The sequence below is a fragment of the Cydia pomonella genome, chromosome 12 (genome assembly GCF_033807575.1).
Source record: "Cydia pomonella isolate Wapato2018A chromosome 12, ilCydPomo1, whole genome shotgun sequence".
Classification (NCBI taxonomy): Eukaryota; Metazoa; Arthropoda; class Insecta; order Lepidoptera; family Tortricidae; genus Cydia; species Cydia pomonella.
In genome coordinates, this window is record NC_084714.1 from 1,977,951 (window position 1) to 1,991,495 (window position 13,545).

At 37.5% G+C, this 13,545-nt stretch overlaps 1 protein-coding gene across 1 annotated transcript in view; it reads right to left on the bottom strand.

Annotated features, from left to right (window-relative positions):
- Positions 1-13,545, bottom strand: part of LOC133523252 (E3 ubiquitin-protein ligase RNF144A) — a 242,828-nt gene that overhangs the window by 214,495 nt on the left and 14,788 nt on the right. Inside the window, exon 2 of the mRNA XM_061858734.1 lies at positions 103-143. The gene's annotated coding sequence lies outside the window, so the exon portion shown is untranslated. The remainder of the gene's footprint in view (positions 1-102; positions 144-13,545) is intronic.

Sequence of the window (13,545 nt, forward strand, 5' to 3'; positions counted from 1 at the left end):
TTTTGTCAGCATAATATTAATATACCGACGCGTGTAATATAATAATATTAATTAGCTTATTCAAACAATAGTAATAAAGGAATGATTGCTATTGTTACATACCATTATGAGGAAAAGCTGATTTGTCTATCTCCCTTCCGCACCTGCAACAGACAGAGAGAACAATGTTCATTCGAGGAAGTCGTACAAAGATCGATGAACTAAACTGAACAATATCGGTTTCACAACAACGGAGGTATTTAAATGGTATGTACATACAATGGTACACGGCAATATGTGGTAGTGGTTGCATAGTCATAGATACATTTATATGTTTATCTACACACATATCATTGAAATTGGAATTGAAATTGAAATCTTTATTGTCATATTGTGAGTTACAATGATCTAAAAATTATGTTAGGGTAGAATCATCACAATCAACCGCGATGCGGCGTACAATGTTAATACTAAAACTAATCTTACAGCTAAATAATTATACAAATATTACATGTGATGCGAATAAAATGATTGGTACTGTGTCAATAGGTAAATTAATAAATAATATGTCATACTAACTCGTGTCATATAAACCTTCTATGATGCCTTCACAATCCGTAAATAATAGTCAATATTAAGATAAACTGTTTTGTTACGACAAATTTCTTATCTGTGAAAATGTTGTAGTTGTTTCATTACTACATCAAAATCGATTTGATTTGACCTCTAATATCAGTCGAGATGCCTTTTTGTTCGAAATGAAATGTCAATTGCATACAATTTCGACACTCGTGTCGTCAAGCTCACCATACTTATTAACCTATCGAATGAGCTAATGGTTTTACGGATACTGGAAAGCGATATGTAAATGTACTACATACCTATACGAGGCCTGGATGTTAGTGAGATGACGATATGAGTTGTGCTGGTGTCCGACTTTATTACCTACATATAACATGAGTATCACATGATTATCCACCTGGTTTCTTGAGCTTAATAGCCGCCTCCAAACCTCCCCTTATAGCGACCCCTTTCCTCACACAAAGTTTACCTTAAGTTCATATTAGCCTCACTGGATCACTGTTCACTCTGAGTACTGATAACGTTGGTCACAATATACTAGAGACACATCATTATTCTAATAACACCATAAGAACGTTCTTGACTTGATCCAAAAGCAAATATCACTGCCGCGTCGATCTGTTCGCACACAACCTCCTTTTTCCTACTGTCGTTCTCATCTACCCTCTCACCTTCCCTCAAAAAATCCCAATAACCTCGAAGCGGTTACTTAAGTTAAACGTGACTACTAGCGCCATCTACTCCATGACGTTGGCAAATATTAGCGGGTTCGCAATACGTTGGCGACACTCCCGCCCAGAAAGAAAATGCTACTCTTAATTGAAATTAGATGTCTATAGGCAAACATACATATAAATAAATCAACAACTAGATAATAAGAACACTTGTGAATAACAATGTGTTTTCTCGAACCGCATGGTTCACCCTTTGCGTCGTGAATCGGCACGGCCTGAGACTTTGTGCAATTTCTGATGACGTTACAGAAATGTGCTGAGACACTGCGTTTCTGAGATCGATCCAATCGTGCATCTGGTCTGAGTTGAGTTGTGATTGTGAGTGATCTGTCTTGAGCTGATAAAGAACAGGATTCTGAGTCTGGTCTGAGCATTCATCAATGTTTGTGCTGAGCCAAATAATAACAGGATCCTAAGACTGATCTGAATACTGATCAATTTCCGTGCTAAACTGATTGAAAGCAGGATTCTGAAACTGGTGTGAGCGTCCATCGATGTCTGAGCTAAGCTGAGTGGGATCACGGCTGCGACCTGTCATATTTGGTCCATTACTGGTCTCTCCGTCAACCCATGACCAATGTTATTTCTTACACTCCAGCGCGTACGGTTCTCGATTGCTCCGAGCAGTCTCTAGTTGCAATTTAGGTCACGAGAAGAGACCGCGTCATGCGGCCCATGTGTCAGAGAGTGGCAATGCGATCTGATATCAAATATCGGTATTATTAAACAGTGAGAGCTCCGTTCGCGATAGGTTTATCCCATCTGTAACTACCATCTGTGATTCGCTCTGTCACTTTGTCACTTTGCTCTTTTGACATCGTTATTAACATAATAACCTATTTCACCACTTCAAGTGTCACAACTATTACTACAGCAGACGTAAACAACTGTAACTGTTTTGAACACTGCGACGACCGCGAGAACGAAAAGAACATACGTTTTTTATATGCAATGATAGTTACCACACAGACAAATGCGGCCATCTTATCCGAACGGGTGTATGTAACCTAAATTCCCACTACTTCTCTTTACTGAATATTACTCGCAGTAATCTACTATGTTAAGTATTCGCTTTAAATCTATTCGCTTATCCATTAAGGCCACTGTTGACATGTCCATCTCTGGGTGCACCCACTTCATGTCCGGCAGCCCTCCCCAGCCAAGGGAGAATCACGCTATTTTTATATAATCACAAATCAGAATGTAAAATAGAATCTATTTACAACTCGACCACACTCCTTTTGCTAATTGGACATTCAACAGACTTGTCAAATCAGGCTCCCACTTCGAACCGTCAAATCCAAAACAAGTGATGTGATATTCAAGGCACCTTTTCTTACCGTTCATTTCGATTTATCAAGCAGATATTGAGTCAAAATGAACTCTGTTTTTTTTGTTTGCAAAGTGGTTTTTATTCTTCTTATCATTCTCTGGTGCGTTTATATCGCGCCTGGTGTGAAATAATCTAGTTTAAATATGTTGGGACAGTCAAGTTGTCAGCAACAGTTTTAAAAGTATTATATCGCGTCCGTGATTTTATTCACGTCGATTTACGCATAAACATTTTTGCCACACTTTATTCTGTCTAAATTGAGCTACACTGATACCGCCTTTGGGGGGTGGATGCTGGCGAGTACCTCGGTATTAATTCAACGCATTCAAAATGCTTTTCTTTTCTGTTTCTTGCCGTTCTCACATCACACCATTTTTAAACCGTTATAACCTATTAAATATGTCTGCCAGACCTACCTTACACTTTGCATCATTGCTTTTTGGAGTCATTCGCGATTAACAGCCGTCTTATCTATTTGAAAATCTTAAGATTTCGAAGGGTCATATACGTGGTGTCCTCAGGCTTAACGGCACGCAACACATTAAGTCCGCTTTTCGTGGCAGCTTTCGATATGTTTACTCTTTGATTACATCCCCGTGCACATGCATCAGTCCTGCTAAGGATGGTAGAAACAGCAATACATATACTGTACATCCGAGGTACCGATCCATCTTCCTCATTCCGATCAGATCTTAAATTAAGCAAAATATCGCCAGCCTTCCGCACCACAGTGTTTTAACTGCTGTGTCCATCAAATTGACCCAATCTGTTTCTTTTATTCACGAATAATCACTTCACAACTTTAACAACCATGCGAGACATATAGATGGGTACTCAGTAGCAAATTCTCAACGTGTGCCAATTAATAAAGAATACAGTGGGTGCGGCGTATACTCTTTAAGGCTTTGCGCTTTATTGACTTCGCATTCGCAAAGGCTTTTGATTTCTTTAACTGGAGTTAAATGTTCAGAGTTATGAGAAATGGGGATACCGTAACACGTAATCCTTTTATAGTTGAACGAGGAGTGCAACTGTTCACTGAGATCTGTGAATAGACAATGAGTATAGGAAGGTTGTGAGGGTGATGTCCAAGTTGGTGGCCAACTAATCAATAAACTCAGTTTTGCAGATGACATGACTATATTAGGTTAAGTGTCCGTGGAAAATGAATTTCGGTTCTGCTACAAAAGATTGGGTATGCCAGTAATGAGTCCATTTTCAGGATGCAGATCCATACCTTATGATCAATAGAAATGAGACGAAGATGATGCATGTCGATCTTCCTTGTAAAATTAAGAGAATCAATGAATTGCACGATCTTGAGGCAAGTTGTTGGTTTACTTGGTATTTTAAATAAGTGATGATGGCATCTGCGACTAAAAGGTGATCAGAAGAGCTCATGTGGCCAAAGCTGCGGTTAAACGACTCGCCAGGATATGCATATGGAATAACATAAAACAAGGATCAGACTAATGCGGGCGCCTTGGTTTCTCGATCATATTCTTTACATGTCCGAAACCTAGACCATTGAAACTGAAACCCATCATAGGACAGATGCATTTGAGATATGATGCTGGCGAAGAAAGCTTGAACGTTACTACGGTGCAACTGCTTCAACTCTTGACAAACTCGACATCACCGAGGTTATCCACTGTTAGTACCCATAGCGTTCTTAGTTTCTTCGGCTATCGAGGCCGAACCAAGAAAGGAAGAGCCAAGGAAGCGTAGGGATGGACGTATGGTCACACGTCGTTGGGCGAACAGAATAACATTAAAGATAAATCCACATTACAGGCTAGCATACACCGCCCAAGAAAGAGCGGCTTCGAGTGCACTGGTGAAGAACCACACAGGACAGGTGTCCACAGTGACTTATGACGATACGGCAACGAATAAGACTTTGATAAATCTGTCTTGTGACTATTGCTACTGTAGGAGTCGTACATAAAACAATTAAGGCTCCTCTTCCCGCAAAATACCGTAAAACTAAGTTATTCAGAACCATATTTTATATTAAACATTGATACTTTCTGAGCAGCAAAAAACATATAACAATCTACAAGATATGACCAACGATATATTTTTCTGGAAATCTATTTTAATTTACACAACTATATTTCTTTCAGTTAGATCGGTATTACTTCTGCAAAAATATGGAACTTTACAATCATTCTCACAAGACACTATAAAATGATTTGGTTTTCTTGCTTTTTGCAATTTCATAAAACTATGCCTCAATTTCTAAAAACAATAAGCCTAAATTCCGCCTAGATTCCTACCATTACCCCCCTCTGCGGAGGCAGTGCGAGGCAAGTCGTATTGCTAGACGGACCTGTGCTGCATTGCACGCGCGAGCAAGCGATATTCTATTTCGAACGCATAGCTCTGCGCGCTCGATCTTTTGCAGTGGGTGGTGCGGTGAGGGGTATAAAGCTCCGCCCACACGCGCGAGGTCATTGGCGTCGAGTGCAGCCTTAACACTACGATATTTCACGGCAATATTAAAATGAATCAAGAAAGATATCGAACTTCCTTATATGACATCTGATTCTAATTGTGATTATGATTCTTGGGATCATAGTGTAGCTCCAGTCTGCATTTCAATCCGATTAAATCTGATAAACAAGCTAACAAGCTGAGGTGTCCCGATCAATTATTATCAATAATTATTTGGCTTATGATTAATCTCTTCCTTTTAAAGGTTTAATGGTCTGAGCTTTTGCATACTAAAATAATTAATAATAAAGTCCTTTTTATTGTTTCTAAAGATGATATTATACAAAATAGATGATATTAAATCTGAATTACTTCTGTCATTACATTTATTAAAATAACACAATACTTGAGAAATTCTGATCTTATTGTAATTATTACTATGAGTATGAAGGTTGAAGGTACTTAATATGTACATCTACGACGAGTAGACTCGATTGAGTTGGCGACATCAATTAACATCTACTGCTCGATTCCACTTTCATTTAACAAAATTAAAATAGTTTTGCATGGCTAGTGACTATTCTTTAAATTATCTACCACTCCCTTACCTGTTTTTGTTGGAATAAAATACATAATAAAGAAACCACTAGCCCATTCAATTAGTATGCAATTCATTTGAAGTCTTCTCAATAATAATATATTTTAATATTTTTAACCCTAGGTTTGGGTCATCGCATGTACATGACATAGATACATACACAATTCAGAAGTTAAGTTAATATTTATCTAATTAGTTTATATCAAATCGCTAATCTGTGACTGTCCACACTATGAATCAATGGTTGAATAATAATAGGAAGTCCTTATACCTATAGGGTATGGCTTAGGTGCAAACATATATATTATAATAGCCTGGTGGCTTATAGTAAACAGTTTTGCGTTTGCAATTTACTGTTATACAAGTTGATATTTATTGATTCTCTGATGACAATCTCTAGATTGGAATGTTAATTGGGATTGAATCAAGATACTGTGCTGAGTTACATGAACAGAAAAAGTAAGTGAATATTATTTAAACATAATATTTATATTCGGCAGTTCTTTATTCGTTTACAATCCTTTTAACCGTTTATTTTTTAGGACAGCAATATCATGCATGCCTACTGTTAAATCTAGCGAGAGCCCCATATTGGCAGTTTGCTGGTGCCATTGGAGTGGCTGCGCGATTCTGATTGGGTCTCAATGATGGTCCTGGTCCTTTGAGTTTGGGTAGCCATGTACATATTATGACATCAAATTGTAATCTGATTTCAAGTGCCTCCTGCATTTTCATTAAGGCACGTTACAGGTTACTACATCTAAATGATACCTATAACTTCTAAGAAACCAACCCGTACCAATACCTTACAACTGTAACAACAAACAACAATGAGGCAAGACATTCCTTAACATCTCTTATGTTATGAGTGGTTCTAGTCCTTCAAACGAAGTGAAAGGGTTGATTTCGAATTTTGAATTACACGCAATGCGAATGCTTCTGATTTTAGCTTAGTGAAGATATGGATGCGCAAAACATACGATTATAATAGCCTAGTTTGGTTGTTTGGAAGATGTCGCTCTTCAGCGATAAGACCGCTTGTTGTGCACCATAGTTTGAGTTATGTGCTTAATCTGTATGTTATTTTCGTTTTTATATTGGTGAGCAACAAAGAATATTTGTACTGTATTATTTTATTAATCTTGATAAAATAAATTTTGTTTCATTCTAAGAGAATATTTATGGATCATATAAGTATATCGAACGAATGTTAAATCTGGTTCCTACCTAATACGTTAAACATGATACATTCGTTTTCTAAAAAGACACGCAGTATAAATTGTTTCCATCCACCACGCACACTTGCGCACACGACGAGTCAAATCAGGGCTGAGCTGATAATTTGTGATAAAGCGGATATTCTGCAAGCAATGCGTGTTATACAAAAGCATCATTCATAAGAGATTATGGTCCTTTTCACAAAATGTTATAAACACCAATATAACTAGATCCCGAAGTTACAGAAAATATACCAAATCGGGGGTCAGACCTAAACTGGTTTGTAAGCAACAACAGTCGGCAAGGCATTATATCACTATCCGCATGATAAATAAACTTTAAATTTGATACTATTAACTATAACAACTATTCCGCCAAACAGAACAATGAATGAGAGATTTTGATTCTTATTATTTTAATATTAAAATGTTAATTATTTTGTTAATGAATTGTTGATCAACAGCATGATTTGAATCTGTGATAAAGTCGCTGTTTGAAAGGATGTATCCTGGGTCACAACACAAATTGACCAGCAAATTTTAATTCAAAATGTCGTAAATGTTTATTAGTGCATGATTTTATTTAATTTACATATATCAAAGATTGGTCAGGCAACTAAATCTAAACACGTAGGTAAAGTACCTTGTCCCCTACATAATCAAATATAAATATCAAAATTAACATAACGTATAGGTACCTAAATATAGATTATAGTTAAACCTCTTGTTTAACTTAAACTTAGGTTTGAGCAGTTTGACCTGTTAGGTATGAGCAGGTATGGTAATGGCACCATTCATTAGACATTTAAGAGAACAATTGGATAATTGCTGACACTTCACCGATAATTGAAAAATTTCTACCGCTTTGGGCGTTAAAATTTGAGTTGAATGTCCTTTCACCTTTTATTATTTTCGACATGTTTAATGAAATATGTAGTTAGGTACTTGGTTTCAATATAATGAAATGTGAGACTTAAGAGTTCTAAGGCTCTTGTTGAAGGTAAAATGTTACTAAGTCAGTGTTTAAAAACTGATGATAAATACTTGTTTTATAGGATTTATAGTAAACACGAATTACGAATGTTTACTGAGACTTACCTGATTCATAAATGATTACTGATTACCTTTTATTATTCAGTAGAGATAACTATATTTTCTGATGTGACAATCTTTGCCACTCTCTCATTCTTTTAACATAGAAATGTTGAATCTGTTTAGTAACGTCACATATAATCATGAGCGTAAAAGTAAAATCTTGAGCGTTGCGAGTGTTTCAAGGCACGTGAGTTGAAAACAAACTTTGCTGCTCTGGTAAAACATAAACATTTTTATCACATCAATTATTGTCAAATACTGGTTCTAAAACATAAAAATTTAAATATTTATATCATTCAAAACCATAACATGAAATTCCATTCCATTCCACTGCTTATAGCTGCTATAGGGCTAATAAACACACTGTTTTCAAAGATTAAAGAGAGCTTTTTAATTCAGACTACCCTTTGTCGCAAAATATTAATAATCGTGAAAGTATGTATTTATATATCTGCTTTTTATAAACTATATTATGATACCTACTGACACTTGCAATCTCTTGTATATCAAAGAGCAAGAATGTTCAGTTAAAATGTATGTAGGTACTCACTCAATTGCCTATGTGCTCAGGTGAACCACTAACATTCGCCTGCTGAATACCTTTTTGGTAGAAATAATATAAATATGGGCTTCATGGTTGAAATAAAACATTAAATTGAATTAAATAAACCAAATATTGTAGCTCTTTAGATGTACGCGCGTAAATAAATTGACTTTTCATATGTTAGAGATAAATATATGTTACTTTTGATGATGATAACAGTGCATGTGAATAAAAATTCCCAGCATGCTCCACCATGTCGTCAAGCTCACCATACTTATTAACCTATCGAATGAGCTAATGGTTTTACGGATACTGGAAAGCGATATGTAAATGTACTACATACCTATACGAGGCCTGGATGTTAGTGAGATGACGATATGAGTTGTGCTGGTGTCCGACTTTATTACCTACATATAACATGAGTATCACATGATTATCCACCTGGTTTCTTGAGCTTAATAGTCGCCTCCAAACCTCCCCTTATAGCGACCCCTTTCCTCACACAAAGTTTACCTTAAGTTCATATTAGCCTCACTGGATCACTGTTCACTCTGAGTACTGATAACGTTGGTCACAATATACTAGAGACACATCATTATTCTAATAACACCATAAGAACGTTCTTGACTTGATCTAAAAGCAAATATCACTGCCGCGTCGATCTGTTCGCACACAACCTCCTTTTTCCTACTGTCGTTCTCATCTACCCTCTCACCTTCCCTCAAAAAATCCCAATAACTTCGAAGCGGTTACTTAAGTTAAACGTGACTACTAGCGCCATCTACTCCATGACGTTGGCAAATATTAGCGGGTTCGCAATACGTTGGCGACAACTCGTGTGGTCCTTTTAAGAAACTCACTTCGTTCGTTTCTTAAACCCACACTCGTATTTTAATGCCTTTCATTATGTAGCAGTCACACAAACTATTAACACAGATAGCTACATAAGTGTAACGCTGGCCATACACACTAGGGTCATGTCTGCGCAGTTTTATCAACTCCACTGGTAAAACGGACCGTGTGTGGCATTCGACTGTGCAGTTGAACTGTACAGGTAAAACTGCGCAGGCATACAAGTAGGTATGGCGCAGGCATACAAAGGCATAGGTGTCACTACTCACTAGGCCAGACAGGTTGTCAAATAACTATGGCGTGTCCGCCATGGCCCATAGCTATTATCATGTACTTAACAATTTCTGGACATGTGCAATGTAAATAGTTGTTTATGACTAGTCCTAAAACGTCCAAGGTTAAAGTACACGTGGATCGTCCAAAGTCGCTAGAGGAAGTGCAATAAAAACATGTTTTTTATATCTCTTTAATTTCTTGTCGCTTTAGGCGTTTCAAGTCAATTACGTTATTTTGATTGCAATATTTGTGATCAAGACTCGGAATAATGCCCGTCATTTTAGATAAAGATAGTTAATTTTCCAAGTACTCATATTACAATTAAAATGCGCTTATAAATGTCAAATAAAGTTACGCTGGCTCTAACCCTACACCTCTGACCCGAGATTTAAATCCCTCCTAAACTGTAGAAGAGTATCCCAATATGGGACCGGCAAGAAACTCGGCGGGACACATATTTTCAAAACATTACATCTTAAGTCTTATAACTAACATTAAATAAAAAAATACAATTTAAATTAATATGGAATAAAAAAACAGAACCGTCATTAAGGACCCATTTATTAGTCGAACATTTTCGTTCACAATCTACGAACGTCATTGGGGCATATTTAATCGTTGACATTGGTTTAAGGAAGTCTGTGTTGTACGGATACGGAACAGGGTCATTTTTTTAGGGTTCCGTACCCAAAGGGTCAAACGGGACCCTATTACTGAGACTTCGCTGTCCGTCCGTCCGTCCGTCACCAGGCTGTATTTCATGAACCGTGATAGCTAGACAGTTGAAATTTTCACAGATGATGTATTTCTGTTGCCGCTATAACAACAAATACTAAAAACAGAATAAAATAAATATCTAAGGGGGCTTCCATACAACAAACATTTTTTTTTTGCCGTTTTTATATATAATGGTACGGAACGCTTCGTGCGCGAGTCCGACTCGCACTCGCCCGGTTATCCCAACCTTATGAATGTTCAAGAATAACAAATAAAAATAAGCAATACTAAGATTGAATTAAACTAAATCAATATATAAAAATATGTTGTGACAATCATCCATATACCGACCCATTTCCACAATACTCGACTTCGTTGACTTCAAAATTAACTTTTGAATATTAAGATAGTAAGTACGAGTAATGCATTCCCAAAATTATCACTTAAAAGATAGTGGTACTTTATCTGTATCACAAAGCTGTATGATAAAATAAGTCCTACTTTTTCTAAGCAACCAAATACACTACAGAATTTATACAGTATGGGTGTGGTGTAGAAACCTAGAAAGAATAAATCTTGTAAGTTAAGTGTAAAGTAGAATGAACGACTGAGGGCCTACCGCGAACCACGTTCGACGTGTTGCCTCCCTGTCACACTTACGTACGAATTTACGAGTGGGACAGAGAGGCAACATATCGAACGTGGTTCGCGGTAGGCCCTCTGCTCTTAGCATTGGAGAGCTGCTTGCTTATGCATTACGTGGGTGCATACATTCTCAGGCGAGTTTCATTGCATCGCTAACGGGTTCTCTACGAACAGATGGAGTTTTCTGAAAGTAGATAAACCTGGTGACGCTGTTGTGTTCTCGTCAAGAGTATGAAGTACTGAGAGCATTAATAGTAAGATAGATAGATAGATAAAATCTTTATTCAACCACAACTTACATGCTTTGTGACACAAACAAATAACAAGAGAAAAAGAAAATTGACAAGAGACAAAGAAAAAGTAACATACAATTTGACACTAATATCAATAACAATGTATTACGTGTCTTATTTTTAGATTAGTAGAGATATTAGTAGAGGGTCATGTGTTGTGGTAAAGAATAGGCGCTGACTCAGCATAAATGCTGCGGAGACCACAGCGCTGATCTTCCGTCAGAACCTTAAAACCTACACTAATAAACGACCAGTGCAGCGCTAGTCAATGTACTTATATGTTTAAATATATACTTATTGTTAACGCCTCGTAAGGGCTGTTCACATCGAACTTGTGACCGATCTGACCAGTGAAACATTCATGGCCGCACTGCACCGATTCATAGCCCGCAGAGGAAAACCTGCACATATTTACTCTGATAACGGTCGTTGTTTTGTGGGAGCCTGCACTGAATTATCTCGATTCCTTAAACAAAGTTCAAATCAAATAAGTTCTGATGCATCAAAAATATCAATAAAATTCCGCTTTTCACCTGCTTATAGTCCCCATTTTAATGGTTTAGCGGAGAGTGCAGTTCGGTCAGTCAAACATCATTAAAAGCGAATTATTTCTGGTACCAACTTAACCTATGAAGAACTGAATACCGTTTTAATTATGACCGAGGCAATTTTAAACGGAAGACCCCTCACTCCTTTATCTTCAGATCCTTCAGCCCTCACTCCGTCACATTTTTTGATCGGACGAACAGACACGTTGCTCCCATCTCCCCAGGCCCCTGAATCTGCTGCCATCTGCACCTTGTCACGTTACATGCGAGTTCAACGACTGAAGGCCCACGTTTGGCATCCATTTTACAATGAATATATTTCAGAGCTCCAAAAACGTCACAAATGGACCAAAGATGGAGGACAACTCAAATTAGGAGAAATGATGCTTGTCAAGGACGACCGACTGCCTCCAAAGCAATGGTTACTGGGTCGAGTAACACAACTTTATCCCGGCACTGATGGAATATCCCGAATGGCCGATGTACTCACCATGTCTGGAACTGTCCGGCGCGCCTTCAATCGCCTATGCCCATTTCCAGTAGAAGACAAGAGCTCGGTTCCTGGGGGGCCAATATGTTAACGCCTCGTATATGTGTGCCATGCATGAGACACACATACACACACAGCGATAGCAGCGCGGGCGCGGCCCACGCCCCACTCTTCATCTAACCAGCAACGCATACGTACATATAGTACTTACCTACCATGTAGTTTATTATTACTCATTAAAGTGTTAAATTTTGGAAGCTCCTGCATTATTTCTCCACCTAAGTCCACCGCCCGTATCTGGAAGTCGCTCCTGCTTCTTCACTTATGTTAGTAAGGGTTAGAACAAGGCGCCAAAGGCATCATAATTTTCAGTCACTCCTACAATCTCTAAATATAAATATAAAAATTGAAAGCTAATTATAGAGATATGATACTTTGCCGTTATAATTCTGATTCTTCTTGTTACCATGTATAATAATAGATAGTAAACCAATACAAGTGCAGCTTATAAATAGTCAGACCTGATAGACTAGAGCACTAGAAGCTAGAATTATAAATAGATGATCTGGTTCAACGCGGTTCATTGCCATATAAAACGATAAAAGAATAATGTCGATAAGAAGTTTTATTGGTATTAATTTCAACAGATCTCCGGTGATCATAAGTAAATTATACTATATGATTAATGATGGTGAAGCCTAATTCATTTCGGCCCTAGGGCCACGGCCAGTCCTCCGCTTTCTTTGAGCGGGTTTTCAATTTTCATGGCCCTAGCAGGTTAGTGTATGTTTCATCCAGGGCTGCCAGATCGTATAATTCGATACGAATTTCGTATAATCGGACTGATTATCGTATCTATTATGTATAATTGGATACGAAAAAACACGAATGGTTATTTCGCATTTTTATATCAGCACACACATTAACAGATGGATTGCCAACTTGATAATACGATACGGTAACGGTTTGAGTGGTTTTTCTCTATAGACTCACCACTTGATCGGTTTGGTGTTCTTTATGATGGGTGTTTTTTATTATGTGAGACGCGTTTTACTTTTTTGTGCTGTGTTTCGGCGCTACTTATTAAAAGATTTTAGTTACTATTTACTTAATACAAGTCGTTGTTTGAAGTAAGCACTAAAAAAATCGGGTATAATCGTTTTCGTATAATGCCATCGAATTTCGTATAATTTTTGACGTTGGACT